The sequence below is a fragment of the Arachis hypogaea genome, chromosome 16 (assembly GCF_003086295.3).
Source record: "Arachis hypogaea cultivar Tifrunner chromosome 16, arahy.Tifrunner.gnm2.J5K5, whole genome shotgun sequence".
Classification (NCBI taxonomy): domain Eukaryota; kingdom Viridiplantae; phylum Streptophyta; class Magnoliopsida; order Fabales; family Fabaceae; genus Arachis; species Arachis hypogaea.
In genome coordinates, this window is record NC_092051.1 from 89,518,404 (window position 1) to 89,530,107 (window position 11,704).

An 11,704-nucleotide genomic window follows, 5' to 3' on the forward strand; every position below is an offset into this window, starting at 1 on the left:
CCCACACTCCTCCCCTTTGTTGCAAATTCTGCACCACTGGTATGCCATGTGCCTCTATTGTTTTCTCACGTACATGTTGAAGCTTCCATGTAAATGAGCTCCTTATTATCTGGCATTAACACCCATATTTTATTTATTTTCTATCTTTATTATGGGTTACTTTTCTTCCCTTTTTCTTTCAGGATGGCCACCAGGAAGAGAACCGGAAGACGTTTACATAGGAGAGACAAACAAGTTCCTACGCACATTCCTTGATGAGAAAAGCGTCAGTTGAAGCAACCTATCCACTTGCACATCTTAGCATGCACCGAGGACGGTGCAATCTTTAAGTGTGGGGAGGTCGATACCGATCTCCATGGGTTAGTTACTCTTCTATCTCAACACCAATATTTTATTTTCCTTATTAGTTGTTCCATTTGCATGTTTGATTCCATGTTAGATTAATTTTATGCATATTTTACCACTTGGTTGAAGTAATATTTTCTTTTTCAAGAAACTTTTTAGAGTATTTTACTAATTTGAATAAAAATTAATGTTACACTTATTTGAAGAAATATTATACTGGAACATGGTTTAGAGCTTGAACACACAAAACCTGTGAGATTTTGAGCCTATTTGATTGGTTGCATTTACCAACCAATATTTTATTTTTGGTATGTGTTTTTCTCTCTAAAATTGTGATCTTTGTCGTACTTAATTCTATATTTCCATTGTTTGATGTATGCATACACTTACATGATTGAGTCCTTTGTTTCACTGAGCTTACATACCCATATGGCCTTACCCTTTCATTATTCTTTGCAAACCAATGTTGAGCCTATTATACCCCTTTGTTCTATACTTTAGCACATCATTAACTCTAAGCAGAAAACAATAATGTCCTTAATTTGAATCCTTGGTTAGCTTAGACTAGTGAGAGTGCTCATGAATTAAGTATGGGGAAAGTTGAATTTGGAAACATTTGGTTTGAGAATTGAGTATGTTAGAATTTTCTGAAAATGTGAAAAAAAAATGTTTAGGACATGATTCATGCATCCAATAATTTAATCATATGTATTGAGAAAAATAAAAGAAAAGAAAAAAAAAAAAAAAAAAAAAAAAAAAAAAAATATATATATATATATATAAAGAAGTGAGAAAAAGAAAAGAAAAAAGAGCAATTAAGCAAAAAGGGGACAAAATGCCCCAAAGTAAGTGGTGAAAGCAATGCATATGTACTATACTTGAAATTAGAATGCATGAATATGTGGAAAACATGGTTAATGGATAGTTAGATGTGGTATTATGATTACATGGATTATCTAAAGTTAGGTGGAAAGTTTAAGTTAATTAAGGATTCAGATTTTAGTCCACTTGACCAAATACAATCCTACTTTGACCCTAACCCTATTATAACCCTTAAAAGACCTCTTGATTTGTGTATTTGTGCATTAAATTTTTGTTGATTGGTAGAAGAAAATCAAGCCTTAGAAAGCAAGGTTATTAGAGAATTGAGAGAATCGAACCTTAAACACTTGAGTGATTAGAGTGTATACACTACCAGTGAGGGTTCGATGCTCAATTCCTTGTTCCCTGCTTTCATGAGCTATTTTCTTCTTGCAAGTCTATTTGTACTTCATTTTCATGATTTGAATTAGTGAAATCCAGTTCATATTTCTTCTTGAAGGATTTGTTTACTTTTAACTAAGTAGGTAGAAACATTTTGCATGTAGTTGCATTCATATAGATAGGTTGCATTTTATACATTCTACCATTCCTCTTCACCCCTTTATAGTTTCTCTTGAGCTTAGCATGAGGACATGCTAATGTTTAAGTGTGGGGAGGTTGATAAACCACTATTTTATGGTTTATCTTGTGCTCAATTGAGTGGTTTTTATCAACTCTTTACCCACTTATTCATACTATTTGCATATTTTTACATTTGCCTTCCTAATTATGTGCTTTGATTGAAAACATGCTTCTTTAGCCTTAAGTTCCCTATGTTTAAATCCTCTCTTATTAACATTAGATGCCTTGATATGTGTGTTAAGTGATTTCAGAGATTACAGGGCAGGAATGGCTCAGAGGATGGAAAGGAAGCATGCAAAGTGGAAGGAATACAAAAAGTTGGAGAAATTGCTAAGCTGTCCAGCCTGACCTCTTCGCACTCAAATGGCTATAACTTTAGCTACAGAGGTTCAAACGACGCAGTTTTAGTTGCGTTGGAAAGCTAACATCCGGGGCTTCTATTTGATATATAACATACCATGGTTGCCCTGAAGCTAGGTGATGCGAACATGTGATCCACGTGGATGCGTCGCAGTGACGAAAATCAGCGTGGCAGATTTCTTCTCCAGCGATTTCTGGGCTGTTTTCGACCCAGTTTGCGGCCCAGAAAACATAGATTAAAGGCTATAAAGTGGGAGAATCCATTCATTCATAATTACAAGCTCATAATTTATAATTTTAGTTTTAGATGTAGTTTTTAGAGAGAGAGGCTCTCTCCTCTCTCTTAGGATTTAGTTTTAGGATTTAGGATTATTTCTTCTTCATCACAGGTTCAATGTTCCTCTTATTTATTTTCTACTTTTATTATATACTTTTAATTATTATTTATATTTTCAATTTGGCTTATGCTACATTCAGGTTATGATTTTCTTAATTAATATTATTTGAGGTATTTCAGATTTAAGATTGCTTTGCTTTAGTTATATTGATACTTTTAATTTAATTTAGATATTTTCTTCCTTTTGCCTTTGGTTAAGTAATTGGTAACGCTTGAGCTGTCAAATAAAGTAGTGGTTGAAATTGGGAGTTGCTTCAATAACTCTAGTCTTTCCATAGGAATTGACTAGGACCTGAGGATTAAGCTAATTAATCACTTGATTTACCTTCATAGTTAGAGGTTAACAAAGTGGGATTAAAATCCAATTCTCATCACAATCGATAAGGATAGGACTTCCAATTCTATTACCTTGCCAAGAGTTTATTTTATTATTACTATTTTATTTTTCTTATCATTTAACATACTTCTTCCTTACTTTCAAAACCCCGAATTTACAAGACTCATAACCAATAATAAGAACATACTTCCCTGCAATTCCTTGAGAAGACGACCGGAGGTTTAAATACTCGGTTATTAATTTTAAAGGGGTTTGTTACTTGTGACAACCAAAACTTTTGTAAGAAAGGTTGATTGCTTGGTTTAGTAACTATACTATCAACGAGAGTTTACTATAACTTCTAAACCATCAATCTTCCGTTCTTCAGACGCGCACGCATGAACGACGCGCACGCGTGATTGGTGCAGAGCACAAACGACGCATATGCGTAATGACGTATATGCGTGACAAGGAAAAACTCCAAATGATGCGCACGCGTGACCCACGCACACGCGTGACGGACGCCACATGCAGAAAATTGCAGAAGTCGCCTCCAGTGATTTCTGGGCCCTTTTTCGGCCCAAATCCAAGCCCAGAAACACAGAATTGAAGCTAGAGAATGGGGAAATCAATAGAGACAATAGAGAGAACATTCATTATTCACAATTTTAGGTTTTAGATGTAGTTTTCTAGAGAGAGAGGCTCTCTCCTCTCTCTTAGGTTTTAGGATTAGGATTTCTCTTATTTTATGGTTAATTCTTCATTCCAAGTCTAATGTTTCTTTAATTTATGTTTCTCTTCAACTTTTATTTACTCTATTACTTTAGTTGCTCTATTTCACTTGCTAATTACTTATGTTGCCAAATTGGCTTATGAACTCTTCATGTTAGAATTGATATCTTTATTTAATATAATTTGAGGTATTTCAGATTTAGGATTGTTTCCTTCTATTTATGATATAAATAATTTAGCTTTTCCCCCTTTGCTTTGGTTAAATAATTGGTGACACTTGAGTTGTCAAACTCAGTGGTTGATTGAAAATTGAAAACTGCTGATTGATTTGGATCCCTCTAAAGCTAGTCTTTCCACAGGAGTTGACTAAGACTTGAGGAATCAAGTTGATTAGTCCACTTGACTTTCCTTTATTTAGTAAGGTTAACTAAGTGGAAGCAATAACAATTCTCATCACACCTGATAAGGATAACTAGGATGGGATTTCCAGTTCTCATACCTTGCCAAGAGTTTTTATAATTATTAATTTACTTTTCTTGCCATTTAAATTACTTGTTCCCTATTTCAAAAACCCAAAAATATATCTTTTTCTGTAACCAATAATAAATCATACTTTCCTGCAATTCCTTGAGATATGATCCGAGGTTTAAATACTTCGGTTATAAATTTTATTGGGTTTGCTTAAGTGACAACCAAAACTTTTGTACGAAAGGACTCTTTGTTGGTTTAGAAACTATACTTACAACGTGATTATATTTGCGAATTTCTTTACTAGCAGAAATATGATCGTTCAATAAGTAATGACATAAGGGAGTTTACTATCGCGCTGTGCAAGCGCGGCACCTACAGCATGGTTTGACGCATCGCACATTATCTCGAATGGCTGCGTCTAGTTGGGGCCTCACACAATCGGTGCCGTGGTAAGAACACTCCTTAACTCCTCAAACGCATTCACACATGCACTGTCAAACTCAAAGTCCACATCTTTTTGGAGTAGGCGCAACAATGGCAAAGCAATCTTGCTGAAATCCTTAATAAAGCTCCTGTAAAATCCTGCATGCCCTAAAAAGGAACGGTGTTCCCTCACAGATGAGGGGTGAGGTAAATTGGTGATAACATCGACCTTGGCCAAGTCTACAGAAATGCCTTCATTAGATACTACATGTCCTAACACTATACCTTGTCTCACCATGAAGTGACATTTTTCAAAATTTAGGACAAGGTTAGTGTCAACACATCTAGCTAAGACTTTGGCCAAGTTCTCTAAGCAACAATCAAATGAAGTTCCATAAATACTGAAGTCATCCATAAAGACTTCCAGACAATTCTCCATCAGATCGGAAAAGACACTGGTCATACACCGCTGAAAAGTAGCAAGTGCATTGCATAGCCCAAATGGCATCCTTTTGTAAGCGAAGGTGCCAAAAGGACAAGTGAATGTGGTTTTTTCCTGATCATCAGGAGCAATGTGAATCTGGAAGTAACCAGTGAAGCCATCAAGAAAGCAATAATGGGATTTACCTGCTAATCGGTCCAACATCTGATCAATAAAGGGCAAAGGGTAGTGGTCCTTCCTTGTAGGGGCGTTCAACCTTCTATAATCGATGCACACCCGCCAAGCGTTCTGTACTCTCTTGGTGACCACTTCACCATCATCCTTTTTAACCGTAGTGATGCCCGATTTCTTGGGAACAACCTAGACCGGGCTCACACATTCACTGTCAGAAATTGGATATATGATACCTGCATCAAGTAGCCTAGTGACCTCCTTCTTTACCACATCAAGGATGGTGGGGTTGAGCCTTCTTTGAGGTTGCCTAACCGGCCGAGCTCTCTCTTGGAAAAAGATACAATGCATGCACTTGCGGGGGTCAATCCCCACAATATCGGCCAGGCTCCAACCAATTGCTTTCTTGTACTTTCTCAGAACATCTAGGAGTTTTTCTTCTTCTTCACTAGAAAGCTCACTAGCAATAATGACCGAAAACCTTTGGTTGTCCTCTAAGAAAGCATACTTCAAATGAGATGGAAGAGGCTTTATTTCACTCTTTGCCTCAAGTTGAGGTTCCTTTTCATCAAGCTCATGGAGTTCATTCTCAACAACTTTCTCTTGTTCACCCTCTTGGTCATCCGTCTCTTCAACAATAGGGTAGCACAACTTGTTGTGGTCTCCTCTTCGTACCTCCGCTACCACCTCATCGATTACATCACATCGGAGAACGTAATGCTCTTTGAGAGGGTATTTCATGGCTTCTTCCAAATTGAACTTGATAGTCTTGTCTCCGACCTCAAAGAAATATGTGTCGGCGAAGGCATCTAGCTTGAATTTAGAGGTCTTAAGAAAGGGTCTACCAAGTAGAACAGAGGAGGCGCTTCTATTCTCTGTTGGGGGCATTTCAAGGATGTAAAAGTTAACTGGAAATACCAAGTCCTTGATCGCCACAAGTACGTCTTCTGCTATTCCCATCACAGTGATCACACTTTTATCGTCTAAGGCAAATTTTGCCACCGACTTCTTTAATGGAGCTAAGTTCAACCGAATAAAGATAGAAAGCAGCATGATGCTTACACAAGTCCCTAGATCACACATACAATCATGAAAAGTACGTCCACCAATATGACAAGACACCAAACACGGTCCAGGGTCACCACATTTTTCTGGAATAGGCTTCATCAAGGAAGAAATTGAACTACCCAAGGATAATGTCTCCAACTCTCCTATCCTATCCTTGTGTGTACACAAGTCCTTCAAGAATTTTGCATACTTCGGAATTTGTTGAATAGCATCAAGAAGGGGTAATGGTTACCTCAACCTTCTTGAACACTTGAAGTATATTTAAATCAAACTCCGGAGTCTTCTTTGCTTTCCTCTTGGATTTTTTAAGGCTTGCTTCTTCTTCCTCATGCCTTTTGTCTACCTCCTCTTCTTCATTTGGAGCTTCAACAACCACTTCTTCCTCATGAATGTCTTCTATGACCCTAGGAGGTATCTCCTCCAATGTAGTTCCTGACCGTAGTGTGATGGCATTGAGGCCGTCCTTTGGGTTTGGAAGGGGTTGAGATGGAAGGTTAGAAGAGTTTGAGGGTTGGTTGGAATTGTTGGAAGAAGGTAGGGCCATCCTTGAGAGCAACTCTTGAATGTTAGATAATTGAGCGGTTATGGTACCAAATTGAGCCTCATGTTTCTCTACCACACCCTTAAGCCTCTCTTGCTCTTGGGTGATTGCACGGTTGGAATCTTCAATTTGGTGGTTAGAAGAGCTTGAGGATTGGTTGGATTGTTGCCTATAATGTGGTGCTTGGTATTTGGGATAGTTGTTTTGGTTTTGGTGGGATGCTTAGTTGTGATGATTTTTGGTTGGCTTGGTGGTTGTTGTTATGGTGGTATTGGGATGAAGATTGGTGATTGTTGTTGTAGTTAGAAGAAAAGTTGTTCCATCTTTGATTTTGATTGCCCCCTTGTGTATTGTCCCTCCACCCATAATTGGAGTTATTGCCATGAGCGTAGTTGTTTTGGCCTTGAGATGGCTAGGGTGGACAATTGTTGTAATTCACATTGGCTACGACAAGGGTGTACTCCTCTTGAATTTGGTGACATTGATCGGTGTAATGTGTGGTGCTAGAGCACAAACCACAAATTCTAGGAGGGCCTTCAAGTTGAGCAACTTGGGGTAAGGCTTGGATGGCTTGGATGGAGTAGAATGCCTTTTGCTCTTTATGCATCTCCGTAAGGATAGTGGTCATATCTCCAAGCACATTGGTTAAGCTTGCTTCAGAAGGTGATGCTTCTATCACACTGGTGCGCAGAAATCGTCATTGCTCATTCCTTGGTAACGGCGTCAAAAACTTAATACGCACGTTCATAATTTTAGTTCTTTATCACAACTTTGCACAACTAACCAACAAGTGCACTGGTCGTACAAGTAATAAACCTTACGTGAGTAAGGGTCGATCACACGGAGATTGTCTGCTTGAAGCAAGCTATGGTCACCTTGTAAATCTCAGTCAGGTAGATTCAAATGGTTATGGTGAATTGATAATTAAAATATAAATAAAACGTAAAATAAAGATAGAGATACTTATGTAATTCATTGGTAAGAATTTCAGATAAGCGTATGGAGATGCTTTTGTTTATTCTAAACCTCTGCTTTCCTACTATCTTCATCCAATCCTTCACACTCCTTTCTATGGCAAGATTTATGTAGGGCATCACTGTTGTCAATGGCTACTTCCCGTTCTCTCAGTGAAAATGGTCCAAAATGCATTGTCACCGTACGGCTAATCATCTGTCAGTTCTCGATCATACTGGAATGGGATTCAGTAATCCTTTTTCATCTGTCTCTATGCCCAGCACTCGCGAATTTGAAGCTCGTCACAGCCATCCCTTCCCAGATCCTACTCGGAATACCACAGACAAGGTTTAGACTTTTCAGATCTCAAGAATGGCCGCCAATAGTTCTAGCCTATACCACGAAGACTCTGATCTCACGATCAGAAGGCTAAAAGATACACATTCAAGCTTGTTTGCATGTAAAACGGAAGTGTTTGCCAGGCACACGTTCATAAGTGAAAATGGTGATGAGCGTCACATAATCATCACATTCATCATGTTCTTGTGTGCGAATGGATATCTTAGAGAAGAAATAGGCTTGAATTGAATAGAAAACAGTAGTACTTTGCATTAATTCATGAGGAACAGCAGAGCTCCACACCTTAATCTATGGTCTGTAGAAACTCTATCGTTGAAAATACATAAGAGTAAATAGGGTAGACATGGCCGAGTGGCCAGCCTCCCATGGAGGTCTAGAGATCTAAAAATGATCAAAAGATATCTAACACAATAGTAAAAAGTTCTATTTATACTAAACTAGTTACTAGGGTTACAGAAATAAGTAAATGATGCAGAAATCCACTTCCGGGCCCACTTGGTGTGTGCTTGGGCTGATCATTGAAGCTTTCATGTGTAGAGGTCTTCCTTGGAGTTAAACGCCAGTTTGTAACCTGTTTCTGGCGTTTAACTCTGCTTTGCAACCTGTTTCTGGCGTTTAACTCCTGAATAGGGTAGAAAGTTGGGGTTGAACGCCAATTGGCGTCATCTAAACTCGGACAAAGTATGAACTATTATATATTGATGGAAAGCCCTGGATGTCTACTTTCCAACGCAACTGAGAGTGCACCATTTGGACTCCTATAGCTCTAGAAAATTCACTTTGAGTGCAGGAAGGTCAGAATCCAACAGCATCTGCAATCCTTCTTCAACCTCTAAATCTGATTTTTGCTCAAGTCCCTTAATTTCAGCCAGAAAATACCTGAAATCACATAAAATACACAAACTCATAGTAAAGTCTAGAAATATGATTTTTTATTTAAAAACTAATAAAAATATACTAAAAATTACCTAAATCATACTGAAAACTATGTAAAAACAATGTCAAAAAGCGTATAAATTATCCACTCATCACAACACCAAACTTAAATTGTTGCTTGTCCCCAAGCAACTGAAAATAAAATAGGATAAAAAAAGAGAATATACTATGAATTCCAAAATATCAATGAAACTTAGCTCCAATCAGATGAGCAGGACTAGTAGCTTTTTGCCTCTTGAATAGTTTTGGCATCTCACTTTATTCATTGAAGTTCAGAATGATTGGCATCTATGGGAACTTAGATTTCAGATAGTGTTATTGATTCTCCTAGTTTAGTATGTTGATTCTTGAACACAGCTACTTTATGAGTCTTGGCCGTGGCCCTAAGCACTCTGTTTTCCAGTATTACCACCGGATACATACATGCCACAGACACATAACTAGGTAAACCTTTTCAGATTGTGACTCAGCTTTGCTAAAGTCCCCAATTAGAGGTGTCCAGTGTTCTTAAGCACACTCTTCTTTTTGCTTTGGACCTCGACTTTAACCGCTCAGTCTCAAGTTTTCACTTTACACCTTCACGCCACTAGCACATGGTTAGGGACAGCTTGGTTTAGCCGCTTAGGCCAGTATTTTATTCCTTTAGGCCCTCCTATCCACTGATGCTCAAAGCCTTGGATCCTTTTTATTACCCCTTGCCTTTTGGTTTTAAGGGCTATTGGCTTTTTGCTCTTGCCTTTTGGTTTAAAGAGCCTTTGACTTTTTCTGCTTTCTTTTTCTTTTTCTTTCTTTTTTTTCGCCATTTTTTTCTCTTTTTTTTTTTTTGCAAGCTTTTGTATTCACTGCTTTTTCTTGCTTCAAGAATCAATTTTATGATTTTATAGATTATTAATAACATTTCTCCTTTTTCATCATTCTTTCAAGAGCCAACATATTTAACATTCATAAACAACAATATCAAAAGACATATGCACTGTTCAAGCATTCATTCAGAAAACAAAAAGTATTGTCACCACATCAAAATAATTAAACTAGTTTCAAGGATGAATTCGAAACCCTATACTTCTTGTTCTTTTGTTTTTAGAACAGTTTTCAATTAAGAGAGGTGATGGATTTATAGGACATTCATAACTTTAAGGCATAGACACTTAGACACTAATGATCATGTAATAAAGACACAAACATAAATAAACATGAAGCATAGTAAACGAAAAACAGGAAAATAAGAATAAGGAGATTAAGGAACGGGTCCACCTTAGTGAGGGTGGTGCCTTCCTCTTCTTGAAGAACCAATGGTGCTCTTGAGCTCCTCTATGTCTCTTCCTTGTCTTTGTTGCTCCTCCCTCATAGCTCTTTGATCTTCTCTAATCTCATGGAGAATGATGGAGTGCTCTTGGTGTTCTACCCTTAGTTGTCCCATGTTAGAACTTAATTCTCCTAGGGAGGTGTTGATTTGCTCCCAATAGTTTTGTGGAGGAAAGTGCATCCCCTGAGGTATCTCAGGGATTTCATGGTGAGGAATTTTGATGCACGAAAAACATGTCTCATAACAAATTTCCTTCGGCAAGTGTACCGAATTTGTCGTCAAGTAAAAACTCACAATAGAGTGAGGTCAAATCCCACAAGGATTGATTGATCAAGCAACTTTAATTAGAGGAATGTTCTAGTTGAGCGAATCAGAAATTTAGTTGAGAATTGCAGAAAGTTAAATGCGGGAAAGTAAATGACAGAAAGTAAATTGCAGAATCTTAAATGGGAATGGGGGAATTGCTCATAAATGTAAATGACAGAAATTAAAGAGAATGGGTAAGATCAGAAATGGGGAGTTCATTGGGCTTAGGAGATGTTGCATTCTCCGGATCACTCTCATTTTCATCTCTTCCTCAATCAATGCACTCATTGATCTCCTTAGCAATCTTAAGTGATTGAATTACAATTTCTTGTAATTTAATCTCTCAAATCTTGATCAATAGCCAATTCCTTGGTCAATTGCTCATGAGAAGAGATGAAGTATGGTCACTGATTATACCACATGCATTTCCCAAATCAAGTATTGGGAGGATTATAGTCACATATCCATCCAAACCCAATTTGGTCCAGCATGAGAAAGCATTTCTAGCTTGATCTCTTCATTCCTCTTCCAAGGTTCAGAAGAGATCCAAGTATGAATAGTTTCTTTTCCAAGATCACTATCCAATTGGATGAAGATCGAAAGCTTTCAAGTAAAATCAAGAGAAAAGATAGAAGAAGAATAATGAAAACTAGTATTGATCCATCAAATTACAACAGAGCTCCCTAACCCAATGAAAGGGGTTTAGTTGTTCATAGCTCTGGAAAATGAAAACAAAGATGGAGAATACATAATGAAAACTAGAAGTGCAGAGAAAGTAAATACAGGAAGTAGTTCTATGCTATTTTCCAACTCTCGGAACTCCCAAAATAATTCAAAGCCACTCCTATATATACTACTCTTCTCATCTTCTAGTTGGCTCTTCAAGTCTTGGGTCTTTGGATCTTGAGTTTGAAGCAGTTCTTTTCTTCATTTGGGCTTGGCTTTACTTGCAGAGAGAAAGTGTGAAGTGGGCAGAGACTTTAGCTCAGGGCGTTAGGGGTGTTAACGTTTAGTGAAAATATGAGTTCGAGAACGTTAGTGACAATCAACTTTCTCACTAACGTTCCTAAGTAAAAGCCACGTTAACTTTAACGTTAGTGGCACAAACGTTGCCACTAACGTTGCCTCTAGGT